We start from the raw sequence: 14,269 nt of genomic DNA on the forward strand, positions 1-14,269 counted from the left end.
TGTCTGAGGGCTGGTGTGAGGAAGGACAAAACTGGAGCTTCCTTGTTATAACCCAGAGCCCATCATTCTCGCAACCACTCGGCTGCACTTCCTCTCTTAGGAAACCCTGTCTGCTCACTCCTAGCATCCATGAAGAACTGATCCTCACAATTGTTTGTGAAATTGTTTGTCTTTTTTCAATCTTTTCCACTATAATCTTTATGGAAGCAAAGTCTGATTATAGATCATAGTCCCTACATCTAGCATTTGTGCCTGGAGTATAGGAGATAGCTAATAAATATTTGAAGAGTAAATAAATAAATAGATGGTCAAATGGAGGGACAGATGGATGGGCAGATGAATGACTTGGTTGGCTTATGTCTTTAAAAAATGGTGCCAGTGAATCTTGGATTTTAAGCTTTATCCCTGTCCCTGGGGTAGTAATATCATCATCTTATATGAAGAGCAGGGTGTTTTGGGCAGACTGGGTCTTGGTTCATCTTGATTTTCTTTTTCAGTGGGAAACACTGATGTAGAATGTAGAATGACCTACATCCAGCTAAACTTTTAAGAGGTCAACAATAAAATTGGGATGAGATAGAGAAGAAATCAGATCAAATGGTATAGTATTTTTTAGCTGAAAGAGACCATAAAGATCACCAGATTCAGTTTCTTTGTGTTACAGGAGCTGCTGTAGTAATGATTCTTAGGTACTTGGGCCAGATTGCTTCAACCTCATCTTCACCGGTTTTCAGCATAGGTGGCAGAATTCAGAACTGTTCTGCCAGTGCTGTACTGTCTGGCGTGCTCAGACGCTGTCAGATAAAGATAAGACATGGGCATTTTAGACAAGCCATATGACTCTGATATGACCCTTTCATCCAGCTATGGAACACACAGTGACTGAAAATGACTTTAGAAACATCACCTACTTACCAGGTGTCTGAACTCAAACATAAATCAACAATCTGAAAGGATAAAGCAATTATTTCATTGAAGTGTGAGGTTTGAACACAGGTTTCTGCAGGAAAAGGATTTTACAAAGGTATTTCATTTGAAAATAGTATAGCAATTTTTGTTAAGATCAAAGGCTGATATCAAAGGAAAGACCTCTCTGAATATTTTCATTATTCGGGTGTCTGACCTGCATAGAAATACAACTGCAAATCCAAGTTTGCCTAGAAAAAAACTGCACAGAGAGCAGTATTCGATGGCCGAAAATTGCTGTCTTTCTAGCTGTGACCTTAGGAAACTACTTGACCTGAGTCTCAGTGTTCTCACTTGCAAATTGGAGTTAGTTCATCAACAATTACCTCTATGGTGTTTTCTTTGGGTGAAGTTTACAAAAGATGGCAAGTGCTACCATTTCTCAAGTGCATACCATGTTTTGGGAACTTTACCTACATGACTTTACTCTGTCCACAACAAAACCCTGTTATCGAGACATTGGAATTGCAGCTTGGAGAGTTATCAACACAGTGAGTGGAAAAGCCAGGATTCAAACCCAAGTTCGTTGACCCCAAATCATTGCTTCTTCCACTCAGCTTGATATCCAGGCTCTTGTAGAAGAAAGGGCTTTGAAAGCTGTGAAGGGCTAGGTATGTGATTACTTATTGTGTTTGTAGGTGGCCTTAACTGGATTTATGCTCCCTCCTAAATCCATTTTTTTCTCCTTATTCTCCCATTTTTATCTCAAAGGGAAATCCTTATAGAAAGTTTCTTTACCCTCTGCAGCTCCCCGGAGGAGACCTGGAATGGAGCTTGCAATGGCTTTGCCTGCCTGCCTGTCCCGTGGCTCTGCCCAGCTTCTTCCATCTTTCCCAGAGGAGAACAGTTGCGAGCGCTTCTTCACACCCCACAGGCGGGGACAACAAGCCACGCCCTCCTTCTCTGTCTCTCTTCCCAAGCGTCAGAGCATCTTCAGGCAAGAGCCCCTCATTTCCTTGCAAAATCCTACACTTTGGAGAGCACTCATTCTCTTGAAGATGATCTACCATTAAAGGTCTTGAATGTTTAAACTATTGATTATTTTAATGTTTTCCAGCTTTACTGAGGTGTAATTGACAAAATTGTATATATTTAAAGTGTACAATAGTATGATTTGCTCTAAGTCTACATTGTGAAATGATTGCCATAATCAAGTTAATTAACATATCCATCACCTCATATAGTTACTTTTTTTTCTTTTTTTATTTCTGGTGAGAATGCTTAAAATCTACTCTCTTAGCAAGTTTCAAGTATACACTATAGTATTATTAACCATGATCACCATATTGGACTTTAGATACTCAGAACATAGTCATCTTATAACTATAAATTTTTATCCTGTGACCAATATTTCCCATCCCCCCCTCCCAATGCCAACCCCTAGCAACCATAATTCTACTATACTATGTTTCTGTGAGTTTGACTTTTTTTTTAGATTTCACATATAAGTGATAATGATACAATATTTATCTTCCTCTATATGGCTTATTTCACTTAGCATAATATGCTCTAGTTTTATCCATGGTGTTGCAAATGACAGGATTTCCCTCCTTTTTATGGTTGAATAATATTCCCTTATGGGATTCCCATTTTACCCTTCCTCAACTGTGCTCCCAGATAGGCTTTTTTTCCCTCAAATAGAGACAGTCTTTACTTGGATTCTTCAATTAAACAGACCTGGATTTTGATTCTAGCTTTCCAATTACTAGCTGCAGCAGTATTTAGGCAAGTTGCTTAAATATCCCCAATTCTCTGATTTCTCACGTGTGAGGTAGGGATGATAAGATTACCTACTTCATACAGTATTGTGAGAATGAAATGAAGTAAAGTGGGTAAAGTGATTGACAGTGCCTGGCACAGAGCTGTGTTCAATACACATTTGGTGTGTGTGTGTGTGTGTGTTCAATCACTCAGTCATGTCTGACTCTTTGCAACTCCATGGACTATAGCCCACCAGGCTTCTCTGTCCATGGAATTTTCCAGGCAAGAATATTGGAATGGGTTGCCATTTCCTACTCCAGGGGATCTTCCTGACCCAGGGATCAAGCTCGTGTCTCTTGCATCTCTTGCACTGGCAGGCAAATTCTTTACCACTAGCGACATTTGCTATAATCACTAGCTATTGTTTAGTGCTGACAAAAAGGCAGGGATTATATTACCCCTCATATTTTACCCTGGAAGACCAATAAATATCTAGAACAACATTACTCAGTGCTCCCAGTAAATTGATCCCTTTTCCTGTTTGACTTGTACTCTCACACTCCTAGTAATGTCTATAGTCTGTTATGCCCAACTGGACTTGTATCTATTTCCTCTCATTCTTTTCTTCTTCCTATCACTGATACCTAGGACTGCCTCACCCATGGAACATGCTCAGTTATTCAAATTCCACCAAGAATGAGTTACAAAAGACTGGACAAATTCTTTGCAACTCAGTAAATCAGTGCATCACTTTGTACCATGTCTTTGAAACTACCCCCATTGGCTCCTTTGGACTGGTAAGTACACACTTGAAGTACACACCAGAATAGAGGTCTGGCCTTGGGCTGAGTAGGTCCATAGTCTATTGTGCTGGGCACAACATGTGAGCTGGCAGCAACCACATGAACTGAAGTGGAAAGAATGAGAGTGTAGGAGACAACCTGGAGTGTTTCCTAGCATTTCTACCAGTTTTGAGACTTTGGCAAACTTTAGAACACTCATTGAGCCTTGCCTTCCTCAGCTGAGAAGTGGAAATGATAACTATATTTTTAGTTAATCTGAGATAAGAAATGATATCAAGTATGTGACATGTTAGTGGGAGTGCAGTAAAGGGTAACTGGTGCTCTCCTGGACTTAAGAGAGGAGGTAAGAATTCCTGGCAAGGCTAAGATCAATTTATAAGTTCAGTCACAAAGCAACTTAGCAGGAGTTATCAACACCCTGAAAGCAGAAAACAAGAGAAAGGTTGTATTGAAAGTTGACCAGAGGGTGGGGAGGTAGGTGGGGATGGGGGGCAATTCAGGATGGGGGTGGGGGACACATGTATACCTGTGGCTGATTCATGTTGATGTACAGCAAAAACCATCATGCTATTGTAATTATTCTCTATTAAAATTAATTAATTAATTAGAAAAATAAGTCTAAGACTGACCCAAGATCGCCAAGATTAAAAAAAAAAGAAAATTGATCAGGTTTCAGACCAAGGATCAGACAAAATTATTTAATTAAAAAAATAAATCTATGAATGACCCAAGATTGCAGCAACAATAACAACAAAAAGAAAGTTGACCAGATAACCAGGTTTCAGAGCAGGGGTCAGACTTCTGCCATAAAACAAACCCAAATCCCTAGCTCAACATGGGTACCCAAATCATGTTAACCAAGGCATTTTGTTGTACATCAATCTTAGGATAAATGCTACCGTTTAAACTCTAGCCTTACTACCCAAAGTGCAGTCCAAGGACCTGCAGCTTCAACATCACCTGGAAGCTACTCTTAGAAATGCAGGTCCTTAGGCCTTACCTCAAACCTCTAAGTCAGAATCTGAAGTGCATGATGATCCCTTAGTGATTCACATGGAATGTTCCATGAGTCGCACAGATCAACCCCAGTGCAGACTCGGGGGAGGGGGAGTATGCAAGGGTGTGAATGCCCTTGAGGAAGGTGGGGAGGTGGGACTAGTGAAAGGCCACCTTCAGGTCTGGGTCCCACACGTGTGCACCTTATGAAGCACTTAAACAGTGCCCTGCACATCCCAGCATTTCGGCCAATATCATGACCATTATTGGGTGCTTCAAGCATCTGGGGACAAGTTTATTTATATCTGTTGAGCATCAGGATGTCTCAGTGAAATCAGTTTTAGTTGAGAGGAGAGAAGAGGACAGGGAGAAGAAATATACCCTTCAATAAACCAAAAGAGGGTAAAAGGACTCAGCCTGCCAAGAACAGAACGAGGCAGTGAGAGCTCTGGCCAAAGGGGAGAATTTGATAAATGGTGGAAGGAAATAGAGTTAAGGGGTGCCACGCTGGCAGATAGGGGTATTTGAGCACACTTACTGATTGTAATGACCCACCCTGTCTTGGTTCTCCTCTTCCTTCTCAGACTGAAATGTTTTGAACAGCTCTGCGGGCTCATTCTTGCATCCTGGAATGACCTTCCCTACTTCCAAGATTGACAACACTCCCACCTCTCGGCAGTGTCTCTCTCTCTGCTCTCACAGTGCACCCTTTGTACCTGTGACCTGACTCTTATTTTGTTCTGTTTGATTTGATTGCCAGTTGTCTACCTCCATCTCTAACATTACATTTGAACTTCCTGAGCCCAGGGACTGTGTCTTATCTAGTCTGAGACTTTCCGAAGTGCCTGACGCATAGTAGATCCTGTATATATGTTGGTGGAAATGACATGAGACTGCGATTCAAGTTCTGTGTTCTCTCATCTAAAATGTACAAAGCCTCACAGTCTTCTTATTAACCACCAAATTCATCAACCTCCAACAGAAAATAACGATTCCCTGTCCTCACACCCACATTCCCTTTTTGGAGCCTGTGACTGTGCAGAATTGAACCGGGCAGTATTTATGACTTTAGCTATGATGGTGACAATTGATGTTGAAATTAAAAAGAAAACTGTAAAGTATTCTTTTTTATAACTTTTTAAAAAACTTTTTATTTTGTATTGGAGTAGAGCCAATTAACAATATTGTGATAGCTTAAGGTGGACTGCAAAGGGACTCAGACATACATATATACATGTGTTTATTCTCCTCTAAACTCCTCTCCTGTCCAGGCTACCAGATAACATTGAGCAGAGTTCCATGTGCTTTAGTAGGTCCTTGTTGGTTATCCATTTTAAATATAGCAGTATAGTTTTCTGTGTAAAAGTCTTCCTTCATAGGATTTATTCCTGTGTATTTGATGATTTTTCTTGGTATTGTGTCATTTTTAATATTCATTTTCTAATTATTCTCATATGGAAATATGATTTATGCGTATTAACCTTGAAAAAAAAAGAAATTAAAAAGGACACAGAGGGACAGATTACCTCTAGACAAAGAGGAAGACTGGTTTAAAAACAGACTATTTCAGACAGCTGTGGGCCAGTCAGGAACTGAAGCAAACGTTTCATTGAGTTTTGTTTATAGTTGCCAATTCTCGTACTTTTTCCCCTTTATGTATCTAAAGCCATGTGCTTATAATATTCCTTAAGCACCCTTTTCATCATTACTTGCTTTTACTTTTCTTTACCTGCTCCTGGTAATTCCCTAATTAAAAATCCATCATAATACCCAACTTTCTTTTTTTGAATTGAAGGAAGTTTTTATTTACAGTAGATGGAATTCTATTATACTTTTGCCATTTTGGCTACATGGTATCCTTTTCTTCTCCTAGGACCCTGAGTCCCAAGTATTTTGTAAGGTCTGTTCATGGACAGGCATCCTGGGGCACAGCTTCAAGGGCTTTCCAGGTTGGGAGAAAAAAAAATCACAATGATCTCACTCTTGGAAGCGCAAGTAGGCCAAGTGTCCCAGGACAGACCCTGTCAACAACACAGAATTCAGTACATGTGTCCTTAATCTGCCCCATCGTTGAAGTCCTTGTCCTGAGACTCAAACTCAAACCTTGTGAGTCAGTCTTGACTAGGTTTAAAGTAGGGAGCTGTGAGCCCCACCCGTGGGTGGACTCCAGAATTAATTAGTCCTGGTTGCCAGTCCTGCCATCTGTGTATGCCTTTCCCCATAACCTGCAGGGCATTTACAGGCATCAGTCAACATGAGTAAGGGCTGAGTATTAGGATGGGACTTTGTGTTTCTCTTTTCCTACCTAGTCCTTTAGTTGGGTCCAGTGTGAGAGGCAATGCGAAATACTTAATAGAAAGAAACACCAATCTAGAGTCAAGCTAATCTAGTCTTCCTCTCACTTCCATTTCTTATTATTGTTTGGTCTTGGGCATATTATAATCTCTTTTCTTACTTGGAAAATGGGAAGAATAATACTTGCATTATTATTCATTACAATAATTAAATGACCAGAGGGATGTGCAGATGGTATTATTTTTGTTTCTGTCTTCCCTTAGACTGGAGTTCTGTCCTTCAAACCCAGGGAGTCCAATGAGGGTGGCATCCCAGATCCTATCCTCTGGTGCAGTGTCCACCTGCCAGCTCCCTCCATTGATAACTTGACTTCCACTTGAGTCCACTTCCATAACTCCTTGGAAGTAACAGCAGCCCAAATAAACACAAGGTCATTGTGTCCTCTGGACTTGTTATTCTGGATTGGTGGTTGCTTTCCCTGGGGCACAGTTTGGCTGTTGATTCAGTTTTCTCTCTCTTAGCCTTAGCTGGTTCAGGATGCTCCCATCCCTCTGCTCAAGGCCAGTAAGACACAGGCAAGCAGAGTGGAATAGTGAGTGTTTGAGTTTACAGGCGTTGGGGTTGCACAGCTTGAGCTTAATCCCCATTGCCACTACTTCCTTACTGTGAGACTTTAGGCAAGCCTCTCAACTCCTCTGAAGCCTCAGTCCTTCCATCTTTAAAGACAGCTTCAGAGTATTATGTAACTCTAAGACGGTGGGGAGAGTCACTTGAAAAAATACGTATGAAGCTCTTAGCAAAGTTGTTGTTGTTCAGTCACTAAGTCGTGTCCGACTCTTTGTGACCCCATGGAGGACAGCATGCCAGGCTTCCCTGTCCTTCACTGTCTCCTGGAGTTTGCTCAAACTCGTGTCCATTGTGTCAGTGATTAGCATAATGAGTGCTCAATTAGTATTGCCTAATATTTTATGCTTTGTGGCTGAGCCCAGCTGTGTGCTGATAATAAGCACTAATCATGAAGCGGTATTTCTGTCCTGAATACTGCTTACCTGTCAGTATTGGAATCAGGCCACTACTGTTGTCTGTCAAGTTAGGCAGTTTCAATTTTGTGTGATGTATTTTGGGTGAAGGGATGAGTGATTCACTGGCTACATGTACATTGGAACATGGTTTTTATTTGCTTTACCTCCTCTAGTCACAACTGACCTCAGAGTTTGGGTTTGAGGTAAGGAAAGAGTAATCAGTCAAGATTCTTACTTTATCTCCGTTAGTATGTTTATTTCGTTGTTGTTCAGTTGCTAAGCTGTGTCCAACTCTTTGCAGCCCCAGGAACTACAGCATGCCAGGCTTCCCTGTCCTTCACTATCTCTCAGAGTTTGCTCAAACTCATGTCCATTGACTCAGTGATGCCATCCAACCATCTCATCCTCTGTTGCCCTCTTTTCCTATTGCCCTCAATCTTTCCCAGCATCAGGGTCTTTTCCAATGAGTCAGCTCTTCGCATCAGGTGGCTAAAGTACTGGAGCTTCAGCTTCAGCATCAGTCCTTCCAATAAATATTCAGGTTCATGAGGCTAAAGAAAAAATTTGAATCTAGAAGAAAAGTGATCTGTAAGCAGTCTATTGTGATAATCTCAGTGAGAATCTCTCAAGGCCTCAGCCAAGCAGAAGGATATGAGAGTAAACGTCCCCATGAATTCTGGGCTTTAGAGCACCCTGCTTGTCAAACTACATTGATGAAAGAATACCTGGGAGCCTCTGTGACTTGGAGTCCTGCACTCAGGGCCAGCAACCACATGACTGAAACCCAAGACACCATTCTTTTGCTAACACCATTGGAGCCCTAGGAAAATACTTCTCCAAGTCTGTTGACTTATGTCCTCAGAAGAAACAACAGTTGCATCCATATGCCATAAAGGTTTGTGGATTGTGCTGCTGCTCAAGTGGAAGTCAGAAACTGTTTAGAAAGACAGGGAGCACATTTGGCTGGCAGGAGCACCCAAATAAAAAAAAATAAAAACCAATTGTTTAACTTGTCAAATTCTTCCTCTATGAAGCAGGTGTGAATCAAGATATTGGTTCCTTATATTGGCAGCTAAATGTAGAATTGTGTTTGTTTTATAGAAGCATTTAATAATCTTATGTAACTTTTTAAAGAAAATAAATAAAACAAATTTTATTTAATAATTTTGATTTATATTTTGATACTTCACAGTTATAACTTGTGTTTGTCGTTTAATTTTAATAATTTTATGTTTGAGAGAAAAAATGACTTTTGAAAGCACATGAAAAATACTTTTTTACATTTTAGGTTTGCTTTATTCTGTATTTTTTATTAAAATATATTCAAATTTGTCATGCTTTAGACATAATTACACTTTCATTTGTAATGCCTTAGATCACTATTATTAATGGAATGAAACTCTATGAAAATTTTGAGAAGAATAATATAAATAATGATGTTGCTGAAAGGAAGGCAAAAACGTGAATTTTGTGAAATAAATATGCAATAAATTTTTTATTATGTATGCTTAAATTATGTATGCTAACAGAATCAGAAGATATTAAGAAGAGGTGGCAAGAATACACAGAAGAACTATACAAAAAAGAGCCTCATGACCCAGATAACCATGATGGTGTCATCAATCACATAGAGCCAGACATCCTGGAATGCGAAGTCAAGTGGGCCTTAGGAAGCATCACTACGAACAAAGCTAGTGGAGGTGATGGAATTCCAGTTGAGAAATTTCAAATTCTAAAAGCTAATGCTGTGAAAGAGCTGCACACAATATGTCAGCAAATCTGGAAAACACAGCAGTGGCCACAGGACTGGAAATGGTCAGTTTTCATTCCAGTCCCAAAGAAAGGCAATGCCAAAGAATGCTCAAACTACCGCACAATTGCACTCATCTCACACGCTAGTAAAGTAATGCTCAAAATTCTCCAAGCCAGGCTTCAGCAATACGTGAACCGTGAACTTCCAGATGTTCAAGCTGGTTTTAGAAAAGGCGGAGGAACCAGAGATCAAATTGCCAACATCCACTGGATCATTGAAAAAGCAAGAGAGTTCCAGAAAAACATCTACTTTTGCTTTATTGACTATGCCAAAGCCTTTGACTGTGTGGATCACAACAAACTGTGGAAAATTCTTAAAGAGATGGCAATACCAGACCACCTGACCTGCCTCCTGAGAAATCTGTATGCCGATCAAGAAGCAAGTTAGAGCTGGACATGGAACAACATACTGGTTCCAAATCAGGAAAAGAATATGTCAACGCTGTATATTATCACTCTGCTTATTTAACCTATATACAGAGTACATCATGAGAAACACTGGGCTGGATGAAGCACAAGCTGGAATAAAGATTGCCGGGAAAAACATCAATAACCTCAGATGTGGAGATGGCACCACCCTTATGGCAGAAAGCGAAGAAGAACTAAAGAGTCTTTTGATGAAAGTGAAAGAGGAGAGTGGAAAAGTTGGCTTAAAACTCAACATTCAAAAACTAAGATCATGGCATCTGGTCCCATCACTTCATGGCAAATAGATGGGAAAACAATGGAAACAATGACAGAGTTTATTTGGAGGGGCTCCAGAATCACTGCAGATGGTGATTGCAGCCATGAAATTAAAAGATGCTTGCTTCTTGGAAGAAAAGCTATGACTAACATAAAGCATATTAAAAAGCAGAGACATTACTTTGCCAACAAAGGTCCATCTAGTCAAGGCTATGGTTTTTCCAGTAGTCATGTATAAATGTTACAGTTGGACTATAAAGAAAGCTGAGTGCTGAAGAATTGATGCTTTTGAATTGTGGTGCTGGAGAAGACTCTTGAGAGTCCCTTGGACAGCAAAGAGATCCAGCCAGTCCATCCTGAAGGAAATCAGTCCTGAATATTCATTGGAAGGACTGATGCTGAAGCAGAAACTCCAATATTTGGCCATCTGATGCGAAGAACTGACTCATTGGAAAAGACCCTGATGCTGGGAAAGATTGAAGGTGGGAGGAGAAGGGGATGACACAGGATGAGATGGTTGGATGGCATCACCAACTTGATGGACATGAGTTTGAGCAAGCTCCAGGAGTTGGTGATGGACAGGGAAGCCTGGGTGCTGCAGTCCATGGAGTCACAAAGAGTGGACACACTGAGTGACTGAACTTAACTGATGCTTTTATTTAGGCTTTCCAGGTGGTGCTTTGCACTTTGCTGGAGCAGCCGTGAAGAGATACCCCACGTCCAAGTTAAGAGAAACCCAACTAAGATGGTAGGTGTTGCGAGAGGGCATCAGAGAGCAGACACACTGAAATCATAATCACAGAAAACGTAGTCAATCTAATCACACGGACCACAGCCTTGTCTAGCTCAATGAAACTAAGCCATGCCATAAGGGGCCACTCAAGACGGGCAGGTCATGGCGGAGAGGTCTGACAGAATGTGGTCCACTGGAGAAGGGAATGGCAAACCACTTCAGTATTCTTGCCTTGAGAACCCCATGAACAGTATGAAAAGGCAAAATGATAGGACACTGAAAGAAGAACTCCCCAGGTCGGTAGGTGCCCAATATGCTACTGGAGATCATTGGAGAAATAACTCCAGAAAGAATGAAGGGATGGAGCCAAAGCAAAAACAATACCCAGTTGTGGATGTAACTGGTGATAGAAGCAAAGTCCGATGCTGTAAAGAGCAATATTGCATAGGAACCTGGAATGTCAGGTCCATGAATCAAGGCAAATTGGAAGTGGTCAAACAGGAGATGACAAGAGTGAACCTCAATGCTCTAGGAATCAGAGAACTAAAATGGACTGGAATGGGTGAATTTAACTCAGATGACCATTATATCTACTACTGTGGGCAGGAATCCCTTAAAAGAAATGGAGTAGCCATCATGGTCAACAAAAGAGTCCAAAATGCAGTACTTGGATGCAATCTCAAAAATGACAGAATGATCTCTGTTCATTTCCAAGGCAAACCATTCAATATCACATTAATCCAAGTCTATGCCCCAACCAGTAACACTGAAGAAGCTGAAGTTGAACGGTTCTATGAAGCCCTACAAGACCTTTTAGAACTAACACCCAAAAAAGATGTCCTTTTCATTATAGTGGACTGGAATGCAAAAGTAGGAAGTCAAGAAACACCTTGGGTAACAGGCAAATTTAGCCTTCAAATATGGAATGAAGCAGGACAAAGGCTAATAGAGTTTTGCCAGGAGAACACACTGGTCATAGCAAACACCCTCTTCCAACAACACAAGAGAAGACTCTACACATGGACATCACCAGATGGTCAACACCGAAATCAGATTGATTATATTCTTTGCAGCCAAAGATGGAGAAGCTCTATACAGTTAACAAAAACAAGACTGGGAGCTGACTGTGGCTCAGATCATGAACTCCTTATTGCCAAATTCAGACTTAAATTGAAGAAAGTAGGGAAAACCACTAGATCATTCAGGTACGATCTAAATCAAATCCCTTATGATTATACAGTGGAAGTGAGAAATAGATTTAAGGGACTAGATCTGATAGATAGAGTGCCTGATGAACTATGGACAGAGGTTCATGACACTGTACAGGAGACAGGGATCAAGACCATCCCCATGGAAAAGAAATGCAAAAAGGCAAAATGGCTGTCTGGGGAGGCCTTACAAATAGCTGTGAGAAGAAGAGAAGCGAAAAGCAAAGGAGAAAAGGAAAGATATAAGCATCTGAATGCAGAGTTCCAAAGAATAGCAAAGAGAGATAAGAAAGCCTTCTTCAGCGATCACTGCAAAGAAATAGAGGCAAACAACAGAATAGGAAAGACTAGAGATCTCTTCAAGAAAATTAGAGATACCAAGGGAATATTTCATGCAAAGATGGGCTCGATAAAGGACAGAAATGGTATGGACCTAACAGAAGCAGAAGATATTAAGAAGAGATGGCAAGAATACACAGAAGAACTGTACAAAAAAGATCTTCACGACCCAGATAATCACAATAGTGTGATCACTGACCTAGAGCCAGACATCCTGGAATGTGAAGTCAAGTGGGCCTTAGAAAGCATCACTACGAACAAAGCTAGTGGAGGTGATGGCATTCTAGTTGAGCTATTTCAAATCCTGAAAGATGATGCTGTGAAAGTGCTGCATTCACTATGTCAGCAAATCTGGAAAACACAGCAGTGGCCACAGGACTGGAAATGGTCAGTTTTCATTCCAGTCCCAAAGAAAGGCAATGCCAAAGAATGCTCAAACTACCGCACAATTGCACTCATCTTACACGCTAGTAAAGTAATACTCAAAATTCTCCAAGCCAGGCTTCAGCAATACGTGAACCATGAACTTCCAGATGTTAAAGCTCGTTTTAGAGAAGGCAGAGGAACCAGAGATCAAATTGCCAACATCTGCTGGATCTCGAAAAAGCAAGAGAGTTCCAGAAAAACATCTACTTTTGCTTTATTGACTATGCCAAAGCCTTTGACTGTGTGGATCACAATAAACTGTGGAAAATTCTGAAAGAGATGGGAATACCAGACCACCTGACCTACCTCTTGAGAAACCTATATGCAGGTCAGGAAGCAACAGTTAGAAGTGGACATGGAACAACAGACTGGTTCCAAATAGGAAAAGGAGTATGTCAAGGCTGCATATTGTCACCCTGCTTATTTAACTTATATGCAGAGTACATCATGAGAAACGCTGGGCTGGATGAAGCACAAGCTGGAATCAAGATTGCCAGGACACCAGCCTTATGGCAGAAAGTGAAGAGGAACTAAAAAGCCTCTTGATGAAAGTGAAAGAGGAGAGTGAAAAAGTTGGCTTAAAGCTCAACATTCAGAAAACAGATCATGGCATCTGGTCCCATCACTTCATGGGAAATGGATGGAGAAACAGTGGAAACAGTGTCAGACTTTATTTTTTTGGGCTCCAAAATCATTGCAGATGGTGATTGCAGCCATGAAATTGAAAGACGCTTACTCCTTGGAAGGAAAGTTATGACCAACCTAGACAGCATATTGAAAAGCAAAGACATTACTTTGCCAACAAAGGTCTGTCTAGTCAAGGCTATGGTTTTTTCAGTGGTCATGTATGGATGTGAGAGTTGGACTGTGAAGAAAGCTGAGTGCTGAAGAATTGATGCTTTTGAACTGTGGTGTTGGAGAAGACTCTTGAGAGTCCCTTGGACTGCAAGGAGATCCAACCAGTCCATTCTAAAGGAGATCAGTCCTGGGTGTTCTTTGGAAGGATTGATGCTAAAGCTGAAACTCCAATACTTTACCCATCTCATGCAAAAAGTTGACTCATTGGAAAGACTCTGATGCCGGGAGGGATTGGGGGCAGGAGGAGAAGGGGACGACAGAGGATGAGATGGCTGGATGGCATCATTGACTCAATGGACATGAGTTTGAGTGAACTCTGGGAGTTGGTGATGGACAGGGAGGCCTGGCATGCTGCACTTCATGGGGTTGCAAAGAGTCGGACATGACTGAGCGACTGAACTGAACTGAACTGAGGTGGTGCTAGTG

This window comes from Bubalus kerabau, chromosome 1 (genome assembly GCF_029407905.1).
Source record: "Bubalus kerabau isolate K-KA32 ecotype Philippines breed swamp buffalo chromosome 1, PCC_UOA_SB_1v2, whole genome shotgun sequence".
Classification (NCBI taxonomy): domain Eukaryota; kingdom Metazoa; phylum Chordata; class Mammalia; order Artiodactyla; family Bovidae; genus Bubalus; species Bubalus kerabau.